Source organism: Temnothorax nylanderi, unplaced genomic scaffold (genome assembly GCF_030848795.1).
Source record: "Temnothorax nylanderi isolate EJ_2023f unplaced genomic scaffold, tnyl_v1.0 TNYL_tig0015_pilon, whole genome shotgun sequence".
Lineage (NCBI taxonomy): Eukaryota > Metazoa > Arthropoda > Insecta > Hymenoptera > Formicidae > Temnothorax > Temnothorax nylanderi.
Window position 1 is genome coordinate 1,247,877 of NW_027249077.1, and position 21,576 is coordinate 1,269,452.

Consider the following 21,576-nt stretch of genomic DNA (forward strand, 5'->3'; position numbering starts at 1 on the left):
TCTCCCGAAAGGCTTTGTTCTAGCTAGAATACAGCTGCTACGGTGTTGGATTACCGAAATCTTAGGGGCTCATGCTGTCTGTTCGCCCGTTTGCCCGTCGGTGAGAGTCCGGTGACATTACCGGATAGGCAGTAAGATCTATACGACCGGCGCTAGAATTTTGATGCTGGAGATGCCGGTCCTCCGCAAGGCCCTGGTCAGTTGAGCAGGTAAAAAAAGGGAAAGATACGATGACAACCGCATATAAAGTCATCGCTTTTTCCTTTGATGTCTTTATCTAAATGCTAATTATTTGTAATAATTCCCATAAAGATTAGCATTACAGGAAACATCTGGGAAACGCGTGGGAAAAGAAAGAAAAGTTTTTTACATGGCACCGAAAGACCGAAAGTATTCTGAAACTCTTTAAGCTCTTCATTCTTAAACACTTTTTAGTCACGTATTAATTTCCGTCTCTGTTTTTCTCTGAAAGAGAAAAAAAAAACCTTCGTATGCAGCACATTATTTATATGAATTTGTGAAACAACTGTTATGTAGATGTAGATCATACGATAAAATATCTGCATTATTTAATTCGCAATCGTGTTATTAAATTTTATATTTCCTGAACGTTTTGTGGTGACTTTTTATGCATGAAATGTCGCGGTGATCGTTTACATTTTATCACGACAATTCCTGTTATATTTAACTTTTTCAAACATAAGATATTGTAAAAATGTTATTATTGTATAAAAATTGTTAAAAAATTTTAATATAAATCAAAATAAAATCTATTATAAAAAAAACGTACATACATTTTGTTGATACTAATCCCTGAACTATATATCATAATGCCGTTACGTTCTTTAGCGTATACGTCTTTATGATATCTCAGTGACGTTATCGTTTGGGTAATTAAGTTTCACGTTGTCGATAACGTTTGCTGGGATTAGGAACATTTTTCACGTGACTCGAGATAGCCCGACGATTAATCATCTTATCACGTGGCGATACTTTTTCGTGCTTCTCTTCCAAAAGACTCTAACGAGTCCTTTCTCCGCTTTCTATGATTATTAATTAAACGTCGCACGGAACGAATTACGAGTGGAGCCAAGTCCATCAGCGGACGTTTGCGCGAGAGACATGCAGGTTAATTAATACGACGCTTTTTCCACGGGCCATCGTATCGCGCGTGTACATATGGTTTAATTACTGTATTAATATGACATCATAATTGAACATCGCAGGTTGAAATATTCAGTCTGCGTCGCGGTTCGCGCCGGCCAACGGTAACTTTTCGTTAGATACTGTACGCTAGCGATAATAACTCCGAGGTGAAGTAAAAGTAGATCGTGGAAATGCGATCGCGCTGCCCAGAGATGCGCGACACGAGAAATATATCGCTAAGGTCGCGGTCGTCCTTTGACAGTATGCTGATCAAAATGAGGATGCGGAACGGCGGAAAATCGGCGAATACATCTGAAACCACGTCTCGCGCTTTGAAGCGCGTCTCTCTCTCTCTCTCTCTCTCTCTCTCTCTCTCTCTCTCTCTCTCTCGCGGCAGACAGATTTGCTTGAGGTACAGCGCTAGTTCCCGCCGGCTATGCGCTTCGGCCGAAGTTCCACATTTGTATGCTGAAATAGCGGCGTGATATAAGATATAAGTTCAGGGTCGAAGCCACTATGCGCCTGGACCTATCCCTCTATGCGGCGAGGTTATCCGGTGCTACGGAAAGTTTTCCCGCCGCCAATCAGGCCCGTTTTTAACTTCTACGTCTCTCCATTGCCCCGCAGACGCGTTTCCGTGTATACGTGTTAGGTTTCACGTGTATCCGGTGTATATGTAGACACGTATACACGATACCGCCCGTTCGAGTCCATCCGAGCCGGGAACATCGTCACATCCGTCGCATCTGTGCATCAACCATTCACTTTTTTTCGTGAGTTTCCCCCGCCTGGCACCCTGCCCTCCGCGTCACCGGCCCCTCTGTCTCTGCTCCTTACTTGCCACCACATGACGCCCTTTTCTCGTCCCATACTCCAACTACGCTATCCTAAACGTTATACCAACGGTACAGAACCCCACAAAAATCGCGCCGCGAAAGGAACGCTATTACTAAAAGGAGATCGTCAGATTTTGCAAACTGAAAGATAACGTCGTAAAATGACACAAAGCGAAATTCGAAACTGTGTATGTTATTCTGTATTTTAAGTTGGCTCGATAACGTCAGGTGTCACATCACTCTGCAAAGAGGTCGACATGGAGACGATTACATTTTTACGTTACATAAGGTAAAAGTACCAATACCTGGCCATTTAAGCATACCAAGAAATTCTTTTTAAAATGTAATGCACAAAATCAATTTTATAATAAGAAAACTTCTGCATATCGAAAGATTATACTGTTTTCTATCAAACAAGTACAAAAAAACAATATTTCGTGCGTTAGTAAATTAATTATAAACAGAAATAATAATAGACCCGATGACCCAGTACATGGCCGGTCAAAAATGGGTGTCCCAGTGTCTAATTTTTGAGGTCCTAGTAACTGACCATAACTTTTATAGTGTATTAAAAATAATTTTAATAAATAAAATTTTATTTTGTCGAACGCAAACACTTAAGAGGTAATAAAATAAACACCAAAAATGTTTATTTTGTCTGATAAACAATTTTTTATGTATTATAATTTCGAACAAATAATTCAATTTTCTATAAACTTAGTAAATTATAAGTAAACAGTTTTATAATTTCGTAGTTATAAGTAAACGTTTTTTTAGTTTTAAATCTAAGAACAATATAATATATTATTATAATTTTTTATTTTAACTTATTACTTTAATTTATTATTTTAACTTATTCAATGAATTTAAAACTAAAAAAAAACAGATGTTGCACAGAATCTTTGGCAATACATTCAAAGTATTTTTTAAAAATGTGTAATGTTTAATCAACTTTTTCTTGTTTGATTCTAATCTTTTTTTTTTGCGCCATCAATCTTTTAATCTCTTGATCCAGCTTCTTTTTCCCTTCAAGTGCAGCCTTTTTGATTTGCTTTTCTTCGGCCTTTCTTTTTTTCGCTTCTTCTCTAAGCTTTTTTCGTTCTTCGATCTCTTTTTGCTTTCTTAACTTTTCTTCTTGTATTTGTAATTGTTGCTTTTGCCACTCTTCGGAAGTCAAGACGGTGGAGACTTTTCTAGCCGGCTTTTTCTTATTTTTCATATTTTTAATATCTGCAGGCCAAACCATACATTTTTTAAATGGTGATGAAATGTTCTCCATTGCTCCATTTTCGTTGGTTTTAGTATGAACATCTGTAAGAAGAAACTTGTTATAAAAAATTATAATACTGATATAATACAAAATCTTAGAATTGTATACAAACTTTGAAGTTCATCAGACATCTGGTTGCAGCCCTTCAGGCATATGACTTTTCGTGACAATTTCAGTCATTTCTACACCGTCAGTTATTACACCGCTTTCAATTACACTCGAATTCTGATCATCTACAACAAATATAAAAATAATTAAGTTACTTGTGTTAATTTAGATTTCAAGTTTCAAAATATTGTATTTAATACTATTGTACAAACCTTGCAAGGATTGATCAAGATTGTCAAGAATATCGAAAGGCTGTTCAATAGAAAGCTCGTCCTCCTTACATAGCTTTGGAGCTTCTTCAGTTTTCCTACTTGTAACATTATTCCTTTCCATTGCTTTTTCATTTTTAATCTCATCATCTGTAACAAATAAAATAATAAGAAATTAAGTTTGGTAACTTATTTTACATAATAATAGTTAAATAGTTTACAAACCTTTAGACAATAGATTATTAGCATCAATAGATTCTGTATAATTATTTAAGTGAGAAAGCTTTGGAGACTCGATGCGAGCTTCGACTACATCTAAACATTTTGCGTCTAATATGAAATCACTTCCATCTTCTTCAGGTATTATAACTATTTCTAGATTACTAGATTCTAATATTTGAGATATGTCAGCTACCGAGTCTAAATCAATCAGTACATCATTTGTGTCCTGACCGGAGTCCTCATTCGTAGACACACTACTTACTCTCACATTCTCTCCTAAATAAAATATTAGTAGGTTATTACAATGTTAAAATAAATATTTAATTTAATTGTCTATAGTTGCACCAGAAAGACGCTTTGTATCCAGCCAATATCGGAAAAGTCCTTCATCAGTACTGTTACTAATCTTGAAACTTCCACTAGATAATGCTTGTTCAAAATCTTTAAGAGTGTCAGGGTTTAACCGTTGTTCCATGTACTTAAGATGGTTTTTAGCATCCTCTTCTTCTGTGCTCATAGCTGATAACTCTTGACTCACATGTTCTGTTGACTCTCCATTTTTTTTCTTTTTTTTATTTAAAACATTAAAGTCCACAGCCTCAGAAGAAAATGGTAAAAGACCACAAGTTCTAAAACCATTTTGAATGATGTTTGGTAAATTTGGCATTGCATCCAAAGTTCTTTTCAAAACAGGAGCAAAATGTTCTCTTTTTAGTTTTTGTGAACCATTTTCAATCCTCCATTCATCGACTGTTTTCTTCCATTTAGATTTTAACGGATGAAACACAGCTACATCCAACGGCTGTAAAATGTGTGTTGCATTGGGATACAAAGCTATGAGTTCAATCTGGTTAGCTTTACAAAACTGTGCCAAAGATAAGGTCAGATGAGATACATGGCCATCAACAAATAAAATCACTGGAAATTGTATCTTGTTTTTCACAAGCCAAGGATAAAATTGAGTACTTATATAGTTGAAAAAACTTTCTGCAGTCATCCATCCTTTTTCGGTATTTCCAGCTAGCCATCCTTTAGGCAGATTGCTTGTAACAAGAGCTGGAATCCTTTCATACCAGTAAAGAATGAAAGGTGGTAATAGAGTACCTTTAGCATTCACCGTAAATAAGACAGTTATGCTTTCTTTTTCGTCACCGTGCACAACTTTATACACGCTCCTTGATCCTCTGCGGGCTAACACTGAGTCCCCCTTTGGGACAAGAAAAAAAGCACTTTCATCTAAATTAAAGACTCTCGATGGATCGATATCTAATAAATCAAGCTTCTTTAAATATTCTTTTACTTCACAAAACCAACTATTTAAAGCCTCTTCTGAAACCAATGCCCGATTCATGTTCAAATTTTGGGCAACTCTTGAGCTTACTTCAGGATGTCGTCTACAAAAACTATTCCACCAGTGTCTACCTGGCTGGTTATTTTTGAAAGGAGTTTTTCTTTCTATTTCAGTAACCAGTTTTTGCACGCACTGTAGCAGTAGAGATTTTGTAACCGGAAAACCTCTTTCACCGCAGTAAAAAATCCAATCCACCAACAATTTTTCCTCTTCAGCTGTTAAGTAGGTACTCGGCCCTTTCACACCTTCGACTGGAATGATATTTTTGTGTTTTGCGTACAAAGTACTTCTTGGTACTTTGAATGTAGCAGCAGCCATTCGTGTCGACATGCCCTTTTCTACTTCTTTTAACGCATTACGTACATCTTCTTGTGCGTATTTCTTTTCATACACTGTTCTTGATCGACTTCTTTTCTTTTTCTCCTTGCCCATCTTACGTTTTCTGTCATAGAGAAAGTAAACAAATTTTGGAGGTTATACATATATAACATGTAGAAAAATAAACAAAAAAACTTGAAAAATACGTATAATGTAATATAATATTGCTAGAACTAATATTAAAAATAAGTTTACTTACGATTTTCGTACGAAAAGTGTGCACACAGATCATTCAAACAAGAACAGATGTTATGGTCAGGTACTACAGCACAGAAGTGAGCACATATCGCGGCGATTCGACCGATAACTAGCCAGTCGGTTAGTTATTGGGCAAACAAGATTTCCACGTACCAGTAGATAGCCACGTAAATATTTATACAAAAAATAATTTACATGTGCAATTTTTTGCTTTTTATTTATTATAAATATGTTTAAGATTCTATAACGTCTTTTTTCGTACAGAAAAACTTATTATTTCGATAATTATAGGCTTAACCAGTATCTTACCTTTCTTAGCCATTCCGTAAGAAATCTATTGAAACTCACGATCGACTCACGATACACTTAAGTATCAGTATTCAAGTATTTTTTTTAATGTCTTAAACAAAGTTTTAAATAGCACAATTTTTAATATAAGAAACTAAATAGTCAAATTATATTAATCAGTAAAAATACGTTTCCAATTTTATTTAAAAAGCTTAATAAAAAATAAATCTCCCATCAATGGCTAGGTAATGGGCAGTGGCCAGTCATTGGTACTTAAACCTTAATGTCGTTTTCGAGGCACGATATGACGCTACAGGACCGAGATTGTTATCGAATTGTCATGGCAGTTGTGCAACCTCAGTATACCATTCCTTCTCTCCGTTTGTCTTTGTGCATTTGTGCCTCTATTAAATTACTACTAGACCCCGTTATTGTAAACAACTGTGAGAGCAGTACTGTTTCGTACGTAACACTAGTCTGCTATCGCAATATTATTACGCGGTGGCTGTTCTACTTCCATTAATATTCAAACGGGTCGCAGTCGAGTTTTCTTTTTTTAAATTCAAGGATCTTGTAAATATTAAATGTCAAATGCCCTCGTCAAGTATCTTCGTCAAATATTCATCCAATACATGTTTAAAGGGATCACTTTACCTCCGTCGTTTCGTTTTATTTTCCATTCTTGGCGTAAAATCATTATATACGGATATTTTCAACGGCAATGTCGTACAAAAGTACGACGTTTGCTCGCAAAGCTAATTATTTCCATCTGTCTCGGGCGCTGACTCGGCGTCGACTCCTCTTCCTCGTGTTTCTTTCTCGTACGCCGAGACACTGGAGACTGCGCGCGCTTTAGCTCGAAAATAACCGAGTCGGGCGTTTCTTTGTCGTAGAGTAGAAGGATCTACAGACGTTTCTGCGAAACGTCGAACGACAACCGCAGGAAACGAACTCACCGCGTTCCGAGAGTTTCGTAGAAGCGCCCGGCGCGGCGGCGCGCGTCTTTCCTGTGATGATCATTTAGTAAGCTAAACCGCATCGAAACTATTCCAAATAAACGTCAAACGACGATTTTATTTTCGGTTTCCAAGAGAGTCGGCGGAACCAAGTTATGCATTTGCGTAATATCGGGGATATCCGAGGCGGTACCGAGCGTTTCAGGGAAACTTTTTCTCTCGCATCCCAAATTTCTCTCAGGCTTCTCTCATAAATACACAAAGAACGTCCGGAAAAACACATTTTCCTTTGTGATAGGAAAGAGTTGTTACGTTAATTGAATTCTCCCGTAGGAGGCAGGGAGGGCGCCGCTGCGCGCAGTGCAGCATCGCATTACAACAAGAGTCTTTGCTCGCCTCGCCTTACAACGACAACGGCGAATTTCGAGAAAGCAGTTATCTCTTTCGCTTCCCTACGCAATTTGATTTCGCGTTATTCAGTCTCACGTAGCTGTGAAAATTCCTAAAGGACTCTCGACAAGAAGATTGGCCGGAACAAAGCAACGGGGACGGGAACGGGTAGGCTACTGCAGAGTTGAAAAAATAATGATCGAGCGAGAGAAAGGGGAGAGAAGAAGGGACGGGAGAAGGTTAACTAGTACCGACCTTCGTTTCGTTTCCCTTCTGGAGCAAGGTTGAACTGGCAGCGGACACCAAAATGCGTTTATCGTTTTATCCGAATAGCGATAATAATACGCTGACTGTCGTGGCGATCACCGTTAACCGCGGTAACGATACTGACATATTTCACTGCAAATTGCGACCGAGTGTATTTATGAAATTATACGGTACCGCCAACGACGAGCCAATTAAACGATATAACGAGTATATTTGTTCAAAATTGCATTTGTTTCCCACGACGGGAGAAAACACTAATGTAATTCTCTGGGCAACGCGAGCGTTTGAGAGAGACGCATTCTTCAAAACGTCCTTTAAACTTTTCTCGCAAACAAGCTTTGGTTTCAATTGTTTAATCGTTAAGGCGTGTGCGTCTATGCAGACCTCCATTCTCGGATGAGATGTGAAAAAAGAACGCGGCGGCCTCTAATTGTCGTCTCATTATTTGCGCTCGGTGACAAAATGGAGAAAAAGAGAGAAAAAGTATGACATGAGAGAGAGAGAGAGAGAGAGAGAGAGAGAGAGAGAGAGAAAAAAAAGAGAGAAGGAGAGAGAGAGAGAGAGACACAGAGAGGAAGAGGGACAACGTTGTTCGCCGCAATATAATTTACTTAATTCTCTCTCGGTGCACCAGGGTACGAGCTAACTTACGTCCCGGGTATAACGTCCTAACGATAACTCGGTTTTCAGTGAGAGCACGTTGCGACTGGTCAGTTCCAGCAAACTTGACTATCTGATAAGGTCCCTCGTAACTAAATCGAGCCACACAGTACGACCCGATATATATATATATGTATATATGTATGCGCGTTCACGTGCGATACCAACGCGGAATTATTCATCGGAACTGATCAACAATAGAGCGGCATACTACTCTCGTTCAGAAACAAATCACCTTTCGAAGGCACGGAAACCGATTTCCGATTATTCCCGCTTCTGGCAAAATAGAATATTTCATTACCGTCGCGCACAAAGTGTGCCTTGCCGCGTAACGGTGAAATTGTTGTTGATGCACGCGACATGAAATATTATGCATAACTTCAGACTTCAGCGTAAATAATTTGACTGAAAGTATAGTATGGAAATATATATTAAATGCCGATAATATCACGAGTCACTGAATGTGAAAGTGCCATAGATATAAAAAGGAGGGAGAAAAAGGCGAGATACGCCGAAAGGGCGAGGAGGACAAACTGGGGAGGAGGAAATGCGGATGAGACGAGAGCGCCAGGCTATTCTCATCCTCTCTAGACTTTTCGCGATACGGGAGATCGGGATGCGCAAGATGAGATGACTTTAATTCACTTAATTACGGTAATTATCCGTTTGAGACTCGCTGAATCCAAAGGCGTGTCGCGCGACTCGGCGCGCCCGAAAAAGGACGGAGAGAGAGAGGGAGCAGAGAAAAAAAAACGAGAGGAACGTTCGGCTGATATCACGATTTCCTGCTAAAAATTCGATATTCGTGTCTGACGAAGTCTCTAAGGGGAGGGACGCAAACATTGCCCGCGCGTTGTGACTCATTACCCTGTCACGTATGCGCATTAATCCGAAGGCAGAAGGAATCCAGCCCTCGGTGTACGCTTGTACGTGTACGTGTATGTGTCGTGCAGTCAACGTGGCTAGACGTAATCGCTCGCGGCTATATCGTGTCCGATGAGGCAGAGGGTTGTCCGAGCGTAGCGTAGCGCGACAAGTGAAGTAGCGCCAGTCGTGGGGTGGGTGACTCAGGGATAGTCGCTCGCACTGTCACGCGCCCCTGATGTTGTCGCATAATTATCATAGCGAAAACCTATGCATCCTAAAGTCACGTAAAGTGACGTGTTTTCGTAGGTCGAGTATCATCCGCAGGGATTATGGCGGAGCATAAGCACCGGGAGAGACCGAAATAATTCCAAAAACCGATATTACTATTATACGCGACGGAGAATTGCCCATCAACAAATTAACAAATATCTCTGCTCTCCCCATCACTTTTGTTTCAAAGGAAAACCAATATATCATTCGCGGGTGAATTTACGTCACGAAGACTCGACATTAGTTAATTGACAAATAATACCGCTTCTCTATTTGTTTCAAAGAACGAACACATCACTCGTCGCAGTCGCGACGAATTTGATCTGGCAAATTGATAGATAACATTTTTCATACTCTGACATTTAAACAAAAAAAAAATGTATTTTTTTTGTAACAGTTTTAAAGAATTGAATTTGACGATAAATAGCGTTTTTGTAACTTATCATTTTTTAACAAGCTGATATTCGTTTGTCACAAGTGTAAGAAGATAGAAAGTAAATAGGAAGATGTGCGAAGTTCGCTAATTACTAGACGTTAAAATAGTAACGGGATACGCACGGATGCAGGCTTATTTAATACTCGTTATGCCCTATTTTACGCATCGTTAGATCATGTTCACGCATAACCAATTACAGCCGAGAGGCAAATCTCGACTAAAATAAGGGAGGGGGGGAGGGGGAGAAGATCCGCTTAATCGATATTTGATCGTTGCACCGGGATGAATAACGACCGTTAGGTCGTATTTTCCTTCGGACTTCTGCAACGGGAGAGTAGTTCGCCGATAACGAGTTTCATCGTTTCATTGCACCTAGGTCGCGTCTTTTGAGAGAAAGTTAATGATCTGCCTCTGGAACGCCGTTGTGGTCGGATAGGATGTTTACGGCTCATCCGGATAATATATCTGTCTTTGGTTCTTTCTGGGCATAGCAAAAAGACTACGCCGCGCGCCGGATAATCATTTTAGTTTGAGAACGGATTTTGCCTCTGAACGGGAACAATTTTTACGTTGTCGTATGCTGAACATTGAATATTCATCGTGATACACGTTCGTCAAGCTTTCTCTCTCTCTCTCTTTCTTTCTCTCACTATAAAAAAATTGCCAAGTTTCTTACAAGTTTCTTCTGCCGAGTAACTTTACGAGTAGTTACGTTTTTTACTCTCATTTATGTACCTAAGAAGATGACATAGCTACGGTCTCATAATGTATTTCGTTGAAATATGCATAACTAACATAATTAATGAATATCATTATTTTGATGTCAACATCACATTATTTGATAATGACGCTACGGCGGCGCGACGACGTTAAATTGATTAGTCGGTATCAGCATTTTTTATCGTTCATCGCCGCGTAATGTACGATGATACTTATTTTCCACGCGTGGTTAATAGTGTTGCGTGCGCCATATGTTTCGTTTATCGAAACGATTTATTTCTATTACGTTTCATGTTTATTAAAGTTGTAATAGTCAATTTGTACGGAAACATCGAAAACTGTCGGAATCGAATTCGTTGAAACTGCCGTCACGCTCGCCCGGTTTGTAGAAACGTCATTCCGAAATTTTTAATCGCGAATGTAATATCAGCATATTTTTTCCCCATAAAAAAAAGAATTATTCCTTTATTAATAAATTATTATTAAATTGTAGAGAATCATTTCCCCACAAAAAGAGAAATTATTCGTTGGCTGTACATGTTGCATAGACGTGACAGCGTAACATCTTCGCGCGCGGAGTTTCTCGTTCCGCTTGTCAATGCGACGTGTCATAATCAATATTCAGAATGCACGCTAATCGAAGAGGTTCCGGCAGTAAATCAGAAACCATTCGAAACGCGGATGTTGCGAATTGGATTCGGTTTTGGAAATTGGTTATTCAGCCGCGCCGAAAATATAACCCCGCGGTAAGGTTGATCATTAAATACGTATTGATATCTTTGTACTTTACGGAAAATGTAAATGATGTATATTTATTACGTTATTATCCATCTTTTGCGAAAAGAGGATTTACGAGATATTCCAATGTATTCGCGTATCCTTTCTGTTACCAACTCCTTGAGCGATCTTAGATCGATACTTTCGTAGTAAAAATTTGATAACAGGAATATCGAGTTCTGCTGCTCGCCTATACGTCGGTTATCAATAGATAGTCAAACAGATTTTTGAGAATTAACTTTCTTAATTTAAATCAACTAGCTTCTTTACGCGTAGCTGATCGGCAAAAGCTTTATGCAGTAAATCTCAACGTAGACGCGACAGAACGTGACTTGGGATCATTTCCAAAATGATAAAGTACGCTATTTCAAAATAGGCATCACATGCTTCGCGCTCATATCGAGCTAGTAACGGATGACCGAAAGGTGCTGAACCATGGCGCTCCATGTCAGAAACTGACACTGTTCGATGCTTTCCGCCGTCCGCTATTACCCAGCCCTGCTCCGTATGAATACATTATTACGTGTATCGGCAAGCAACGCGAAACATGAATTCAATAGCCTACTGTACTCACATTTCACACTAGATACGTACCCTGTTCCCCGTCCCGAAATATTATTTATCTGTTATGATCGTATATCTGTATAACGTTATCGTTGACATTATCGTGGACTGAAATCCAAATAGTCACATTTAGCGCCATGAATATGGACCTGTTCGGATAATAGTATGCGCTCTCTATTCGTATTTCATCGACTGAAACGGGTAGCCGACACATTAAATCTATTCTATTGATTGATGCGGTTAATAAGGGGGAATTAAACAGGCGAATTAATTACGCTTATTGTTAACTCTCTTCAATAAGATAAACCGTGTACGTGCTCGATAATTAGAAATTGACGGGAAGTATCGTGGAAAATCGTTAATTGCGACTTTCACAATTAATTGCGCGATTTCGATCTTCGACATTACGCATCTTCACAAACGGATCTCGAATTAAGATTTCCGTTAAAAGAAAAGAAAGTTCACCTAATATTAATTTATTAATGTTAAAGGAACGTAAGACTTTGATTTACGACCTAAGCAATATTTCTAAGAGCACGCTTTTATATATTCGTGGTACGGAGAACGTCGATTCTCAACCTCGCCGATTGAGCGAGGTCCCCGAGCGCGAGAAAGAAAAGATTTCTTGTTACGCTTATATGCGAGCGCCCGAGAAAAATGAAAATACGTCACGTCGCGGTTTGACACATACAGAAATACTGAAAGGAGGGCCGCGAAATATTCGCAAAACTTTCGAACGTACAAACGATGCAAATCTTTTCTCTTCTCCGCCCCACCCTTTCTCGCCTTTTTATTTTTTTTTCTTTCTTATTCTCCTTCGCTACGCGCAAAGGCGCAAATCATTCTCGGCGCCAGCTGCTGCAACACCTTGATACAATCCCAAGAAAGTCGACTGCTTCGACAAAATCGCAGTCTTATATTGGCGTTACGCCCCCTGCTATAGTGTCATGAAAATAGAACGGGGAGCATATACGTTTGCCAAAAGGGGATACAAGATGTCCCAGAAGCATACCGCTTACTGCAGTACATCACAATTTAAGTCGTGTAAGTTTATTTTTCTCTAATATATTAGAGTGAGTATATTATAAGTTGGGAGAGTAATTTGTTGGACACACACATAAATGTACCGATATTAAATCAAATATGTAAATATTCAATATAACGATACTATTACTCTATATTATAATATTATAAATATATTATTTGAATAAATATATTATTAGATGAAATATATGATTTCAACGGAAAGATTTAATATATTTAACTGGCAAGTACGCTTGACACATATAATAAAATTAATAAAACGTATAATACAATCGATGCAAAAATCTCATTTTATTTAACGTGTAATTTAATAATCTCGGTAATTCGATTCGACGGTTTTTTTTTATCTGTGTAGGGATTATATGTTAACGATGTCTTTTAAAGATTAATAGGACATTTTAAACATTTTTATTCCAAAATTTGCTATTATAGCATTTAGCGATATCAATTGCTGTACACAAAAAATTAAGAGACAAAAAGTGCTGAATGTGAAAATCAATAATAGGTGGTAAATCGGTACGTGTGTAATGGCTTGTCCATCAGATAACTTTGATCGCTTACGAGTCAGAAATCGTCGTGACCTCGACATTTACATATTAGGATTTCCAACCGCGATTAATCTCTTGAATACATCATTAAAACTTTTTTTACGATTTTTTTGCGGGGCCGCCTGTACGAAAGGACCGAATGGAAGAATTGAGGTAGCCGTGCGCGGTATACCTCGTGATTCGACACAGGACGCCGATGAGCGCTGAATGGTGAACGGCGGCAGCGGGCCATCCATTTCGAAACTCCGGCAATTCCTGAAAACGAAACTTTCCGGCGGAACCGTTCGATGCTAATGGCGGAACAATGGCCGCAAAAACAATTGGATAACTCGACCGCGGGGGCGGGAACCTTCATAGCCCCCGTACGTGGCTGTTTGTGGGATCGCCACCCCAAAATCGACCGACACCCGTCTGCATCATTCGTCGAAATTCAGCCGTTCCGCAATACGACAGAAGACGAAAATTAAGCCACACGCATGAAAACCTGCGGCGAGGCCAAGCACACGGGATACGCGCTACTTTTGTTATAGCTTCGTATCATCATTGTATTTTATATATATGTATGTTTAAGAAAAGAATATAATCAATAAACTGATAATGAAGGGAATTACAATCTTATTGTTAGTATTAGGGATATCGGATTGTGGCGATTGTGGTGCAGAGAGATGTACGCTGGTCTAGTGAGCCGGAGAATCCGAGTTCAAATCCGATCAACATTTGTACGTTTTTATTCGATCGCCACCTCTCGGAAGCAGGGGATGGCAACCCACCGAGAGTATCCTGTTTAGCTCTCTATATTTAGAGAGGGAACCCCTAGATTGGGAGTTAGGCAACAATAAGTGCGCACAGTTTTCATATTTGCTATACGCTTCGAGTTGTTTCCTAAGCTTATTTTCCAAGAATTCACACTGGGTTTTCTTTCTCATGTTCGTTAGTAAGAGCAGAATATTTATCAAAGTAAACGTTGGCAAGTTTTCCATGTGTTGCGTTTTAAGTTCATATAATAAAATAGCAGAACTTAAAGCCAAATTATCTGCTCTGCAATGCGCGCATTAATTTCATATAATTAATGCGCGCATTGCAGAGCAGATATGTTGGCTTCAAGTTCTGCTATTTTGTTTTGCCTCATTTCCAATTTAGATTCAAGATTAGATCGTTCTTGAATCCTTGACTCATAACTACAACAGGGTATTCGTGTCGCAATATTTTATCGAAATTAAAAATTAACAAACGTTTCGATCTGTTATTATACCATTTTTAGTGTCATAAAAGTTATTTAACAATAAAAACCGGTATAAAGTTCGCAAATGCGCATAGCTCGTATTAAGTATTCATTGCAAACCACGTAGCTCGCACAAGCGCAAATCGTGTTCCCTCGAAAGTATGAAAAAGTCAAACAATAAAAAATAAAAAGTGTGACATGAAAACTTCTAATACAGGTTTTCCCCGTTATCCGAAAGTAGGGCGTTCCTATGAAACCTTTCATAAGCCGCGTAAAATGAAGAAGCAATTACCATTAATTCATATACCATTAATTTATATGGAAAAAATTTTTTTTCGTAAAAGTGAACATCCTCTTCGGATTTCTATCGATTAGCGAAAACAGGTAGTGATGTAGGTCTTTTGTAAAAGCATAATGTAAAGCGAACTTTCGAAAAGCGGGAGATACAAAAATGTTTGTCAATTTATCGAAAATTACATTAATTTTTGTCGATATATGTTCCGATCGGTTTTTAATAACATTAGAAATGACAGTTTCTCAATATGACTCTTCCCACGGAGAATATTAAAAGTTTTCGTGTCACAGTTTTTATTTTTTATTGTTTGACTTTTTTATACCAAAGGAAAATGATTTGCGCTTGTGCGATTTGTGCTACGTGGTTTGCGACGAATACTTAATACGAGCTATGCATTTGTGAAAGTAGCTTTTTGCCAGTTTCTATTGTTTAAATAACTTTTATTACACTGAAGATGGTCTAATGACAGACCAAAACGTTTGTCAAATTTGAATTTCAATAAAATATAGCAACATGAATACTTTGTTGCTGAGCCAATTTTTCATCAGTTGATTTGTTAATCCTTTGATCCTCTTATTGTTAGAATACAATCAAGTCCTATAATAGGGAAATTATATATCTCCCACGTATATGCGCGTCTCATGAGCATATTTTTACGATAAACCTTTAATCAGTAGCGTCCCTCAAGGCGGTTCGAAGGCGGTCCTCGTTCGCGACGTGTATATTCGCGGGATATTGTAATTGTGCTTGACAAACAATCTATACGTTTTTGTCGGCCTACGGCGACGCGACGGTCGTCTCACGCCTTATTTCGAGACGCACCGTGGAATTTCGAGCGTCCGCAGCACGCGATGGCGCTTCTCGCGATTCAGCCGTAGCGCAGTTCAACGGGAGAGGCGAATGCCCTTCGCAAGATCGACTACTTGTCACGTAGGTGCAATTAGTTCACGTTCAATCTGCCGGTTCGCTCGGATCGAAATTGTGCCGCGCTGCGTCGTGCCGTCGAGCAGCACCGCCGACGGCGGCTTAATAATGGAATTGACAGAACGACTCACTTTCGATTCTATTAGCAACTGCCTCGCGATCTAAATGGTCACCACCGTTGGCCACCGTCGATGGCTATTAATCGCCGGTGTATCGATCAGCTCTGGCGCGGCGACGCCGCGACGGCGCCAGCGAGCGATTTGCGTAACGCGTAACGGCAAATTTGTTTTGACCGCTAAAGTGTTGGAGAAATAATTCCGATGATTCGTTGACGGTAATTAATGTTTCGCAACCCGGGCGAAAATTATCCGCGATTCTATCGGAGGATATGAATTGATATCGAACTCGAAGCGACGATGTAAACGATTGCTGATGCCGCGGTTTCGTGCGCCGTGGTGTCAATTCGCATGCGCTCGATCGAAAATCATATAACGCGATATCGACAGGTGTACCTGTCTAAGTTCCTACGAGCTGGAAACTTACGAAATAACGCAACATTCAAGAACTGCAAGCACGAATGGATGTGTCACGTGTCTCGCGTATTGTGCTTACTGAGCAGCAGTTTAAAAATCGTAAAAAATATGTTCGTGAGACGCAAAGTTTTCCAACAATAATTATTTTAGAAAGCATTTTCCGAATTCTTGAACCCTTCCACCGAGAATCTCTTCTTCCCGATTTTACAAGCATATATTGTTCGGTTACACCGCGTAGACGCGGCTTCGTCGCAGCCGCACAAATTTATTAACTCGCAAATCTACATTTATGACCGTTATTTATAGCCACTGTTACATAGGTGTATTATAGCTTATAGACACATTTTCAAATTCACATGGTACGTTTTTCGGAGTGCCTATACGCGCGACAGCGCGTCGTATCGGCGGAACACGCGGTATGAATTGCGAGTTCTTTATGACTACGACTTTCGTCGCCCCCATTCTCTTCGACGACGACGTATCCCGCTGCCTTTTCCGATCCACCCTCGCAGCCTTGCGTCGCACACATATTTGCCCCTCTTCGACATTTCCTGTTCGGTTTATTTATCGTCTCGTGCATGGATTTATCTTATAAGGTCTTTGCGCCTCTCCCTTGTATCTTAATGCGTATAAAATGATGCATATGATCATATATGAAATAAAATTTCTGCTTTTATTGATCGAGGTAGAAAAAAAATTGTCCATATAAAATGTAAAATTTGCTTCTACTGGAGCACAAATGAATGAATAAAATGAATGAAATTTTTATTATTAAAGATTTCAACATAAAACAAGTCTGCCTTTTTTTATTTGCTCGACAAACATTTACATTTAATATCTCGATCGCGCGCAAATATGTAATAATAATAAATATAGAATCTTCAAAAAAGATTTATTTTACAATGACCCAGTCTCGCTGCAATGTATAACTAGGTGTAAAATGTCCGCGATTTATTTTAAACGTGAATCTGAAAAGAAAATTCGACACGGGCTGTCGTTTGTTCAGAGTGTTCAGACACAGCTCTAATTATAGAGCGTGCTCGGATTAATTAGAACTTACTTCCTTCCTGGAGAAAGTACTTCCGCTGATGTCGTGCTAAAATAAAATCTCGCTTGAAAGGGGTCCCCTAACGAGAAGAATTCACGAGCTTTTAAATTCGGTCGAGTAAAGCGCGTATAGTCGGCCGTTAAACTCCTTCCGAAAAATGCCGTTTCAACGGGCAGCGAAAAGATATTCGGAGGACAGATTCGCCGTAGGAATAAAATCGCATATATCTTTAGAGAGGGATGGCTAGAGGGCGAGCAGGGAAAAGAGAGAGAGAGAGAGAGAGAGGATTTTATCGCTCGAGGAACGACAGTCGTCGCTTCTTCGCGAGTCGACGAGGATATCGTTAGCCAGAAGAATGCCAGCGCGGCGGTACGACCCTCGCGACGCCGAAATCGTCGTCTCCGAGTAATTTTAGGCCACCCTTCTCATCCGCGTTTAGACCTGCCCTCGTCTGGTCTCTCTCCTTTTCCCAATCCTCCACATCCGGCGCGAATCCGGATACGTGGCACGTATACACGTACGAAAATCGGCTCGTGTGCCACCCGGGTGTTCCCCTTTGCGCGAGACACGAGAGAGAGAGAGAGAGAGAAAAGTCCTCGCGCGCTCCAGCTTTTATTTCACACGACTTCCACGAGTCCTACGCGGCGGGCGACGACATGCTATTCTTAGTTACCGGAGGACGTGCCGGCGCGGCACGGCACGGCGACAAAAGACAGATTCCAACAGCCGGCGATGAACTCCCTAAAAGGCGAGGAGGAGCCGTGAAGGAAGGGCACATAACACGACGTGCGACGAGGGGTCGCGCCACCTGGGTATTTACGAGGTGGGGAAAGAAAGAGGGTTGTGTCGTGTGTCGATTGTCGTCAAACTACATATCTCTCGGAATTCCAGCTTTCCGCTTTTTCTCCGTAGATTCGACAAATTACGTATTGAGATAGTGGTTGAATGGAGATAGTAGAAAAACCACTTGTCAGATCAAGAAACGATAGTATTATCACGATATCCATAGAATGTTGAGACAACATTCTTTACGTTAATTAATTGATATAATGTATTAAACTAGAATTTTTGCGATTATATTATTTTTCTATTGTTTCCAACAAATTGTTATAGAAAAAGAGAAGATTTTGAACAGGGAGGTAAAGCAAACAGCGCAGCGAAACTTGGAAATGCATCTTGCGATAAGGCGTACAATTTAAATATTGCAACGAAAGTTGAGTTTTTCGCTTACATTATTTACGAACTAAAGCAAGCTGAACTACGAAGTTTCCGCTATAAGTACATACGAAAAAAAATGGATTTTCTTATAATATAAAATTTATATTTTTACGAACCGTTTTCTCGTATTTAGAATAAAAAGTCCATGCATCATTGTCAATGATGTACAGACGTACAAAGTTAAATATTCAAATTGCTATTTTTGAAGAAGTACATCGTTATGTAATAAAGTTATGTAATAAAGAAAGAATAAGTAATCTAAGTCTAAATCTGCAGTTTTTAGTAGTGAGAGAAATAGCTCGCGTTCAAGCCAATGGCGCAAAAGTGCTCTTAAACAGACCTGCAATTTAAAGTTTGCAGATACTTGTCGAGGATACTCGGAGCTTTTCTAATTGGGATAGTTATAGTCAACCGTCACTTTATTCCTCATTTTTTAATCTGGCAACAGCAAATTGACTTACGTAAACGGCGAAATAAGACACTTATCATTCTGGAAACAGAAATTACATTAATTTTATGTTTGTCCGAGAGCAAGATGATCTCGCACTCGATTATCTTAATCGGATTGAATAAGACTTAATAAACTGCGCAAAATTGTCACACTAATCCTATATCGTGCTCACGACTTCGTCGTGCAAAAATTCGATCCCTCGAACCATCTAATGGCGTGTCACACGACATGAGTAACATCCATTTGCTGATTAAACCTCACGTACGCGAATAAATCTACGCCGAACTTAGTTTCGTACCGCGAGTTGTCGTCTCCAAATGGGGAGGAGGAAGGAAAGCGATCCTCATTAACGAAAATGACTCATGACCATTATTGCGTGGAGCTATATAATTATTTACTACGATATACGCAACGCGTCCGGTCTTCCTTCTTTGAGAAGTCGACGAGGTTTTACCTCGATAGATCGCTCGAAAGAGAAAGAGAGAGAGAGAGAGAGAGAGAGAGAGAGAGAGAGAGAGAAGTCCCGCAAACGCTTCCGCCATCAGATCGTCCTTTGATAAACGATCAGCCTCGACCGGACGAGGATCGGTTCCCTGGTTTTCTGTGCGATGGGGAGATCATACGGGGAACAACCGCACGGATGAGAGCCACTGATCCGCTCGACCGCTCCTCGCGTGATAAACGATCCAGCTGCATCAGCGATACCGCCGTGATCTCAGACGGAGAAACGGAGCGGATTACGATCGCTAATCGGTTTTGATGTACGATAAATCGTGCCTCCGCCCTACTTACTTTGCAGATTTTATCTCCGACCGGATTTTTCCCACAAAAGCGAGATCGATAGCGGCTATGTAATAAGCGCGCGAACCAAATCGAGCAATATTCACATTCAAACTCGGATTGGAATATCTTTTGCAGTATATGTAGAAGCGAAGGCAATCGTGTCAGTACTGCCAGTACTACGATAAACGCTGCGACTATGATTTAATTCACTTTAATCAAATCGTTTTCAAACATTAAATATCGTTGTAATTCTGATATGTGGATAAATCGATGAACCGGCCACTTATGTCCTGCCAGTTTGACTAATTTAAAGTCAATCAATTCAATAAAAATTCGATTAATCTCTATCTGTTCAAACAATTTTTTTAATATAAACGTTCCGATAACTAAATATTAAATCAAAATTCTTTTCATGTTTAATCCATTTAAAATTAAGAATAAAGATTTAAAAAATTCCCGTTCAATTTTGTAACTTAAAAAATAATCAAATTCTATACATAAAAAAAAATATTTGAGACGGTTTTCTTATTTTGTTAAGAGCATCCCTAAGATAATTTTTAATTAGTTTAAGTCAATTCACTCTTCAATTATAAATGGGGCAAGGGGGCCGAAAGATGCGAAAATACTGAAGCAGACGTGAGAGCCACTGATAGGAGGAATCGAGCCGTTTGTACACTCCCGCGGCAATATTAAATGGCGGAGGCACAGTCAATGACTCCTCCTAGGAAGCCGGGAGAGGCGCAAAAACTTGGAGGAATCGAAGCAAACGGAGAACCCGCTGTTCGGCGTCGTTAAGTTCGAGTCGCTCTATCATAAACCGTATGCTAAATCGAGCGGCGAAAAAAGCTCGGCGGCGCGGTCTCTAATCGGCCGACAAAACGTAAATTATTCCGCATTCCGCATACGGAACATTACAAATTTCGTGCCACTATTCACCATACCGTGCTACTCGTGAGCACACGCGTAATTACATAATATACAATATATCCCCACTGATGAATTACACGGTGTTAAAGTGACAGTTTAACGGGGCCGAAATGATTTGTACACGTCAGGAGATATCGTAATTATCAACGAGGGCGAAGGCGTACCTACATTCAACCGGGGGTCCTTTGTTGTTGTATCCCACTGGAAACGAGGCTTCCACCTCTGCAATCTTCCTTCGAACTACACGGGTTGGCCGGCGCCGGTAGTATTACATCCTGCGGCAAATTGAGCGCGTCGCGGCGAGATACAGGGAAAGATGGGACAAAACGGGGCACTTAACGTCGAAATGGGAGCAAAAGATGTCAAACCGCGAAAAATTGTGTTTTTTATACAACGTAATGTTAATACATTTAATTCTTAAAACCACGTGAATTTTTCAGACTCCAATTGTCAAAGAAAACAACGCTATTGAATTCGTCGCCGTGAATTGAAAGCTTCGCTAGAAAAAAAAGGAAATCTAATAATTGAATAAATAAAAAACTCTCGATAATAAAAAAAGGAAATTAATTCTCACTTTAGATAATTATCATTCTACGTAGCAAGCTATAAGCAAACTGCTGTGGCCTCTAAATATTTTATTCGATATCTCCTTTAACCCTCACATATCTTT

General features: G+C 39.7%; 1 long non-coding RNA gene across 2 annotated transcripts; it reads right to left on the minus strand.

Annotated features, from left to right (window-relative positions):
* Positions 1-2,630: 2,630 nt before the first annotated feature.
* On the minus strand, positions 2,631-3,702 carry LOC139768296 (uncharacterized). 2 transcript variants are annotated; one of them, XR_011717326.1, is made up of 3 exons: positions 3,573-3,702; positions 3,365-3,485; positions 2,631-3,293 (listed from the first exon to the last, which is right to left on the minus strand). It is a non-coding gene; the product is annotated as an uncharacterized lncRNA (long non-coding RNA). The 2 variants fall into 2 exon arrangements; XR_011717325.1 differs by having other exon boundaries at positions 2,631-3,485.
* Positions 3,703-21,576: the final 17,874 nt, after the last annotated feature.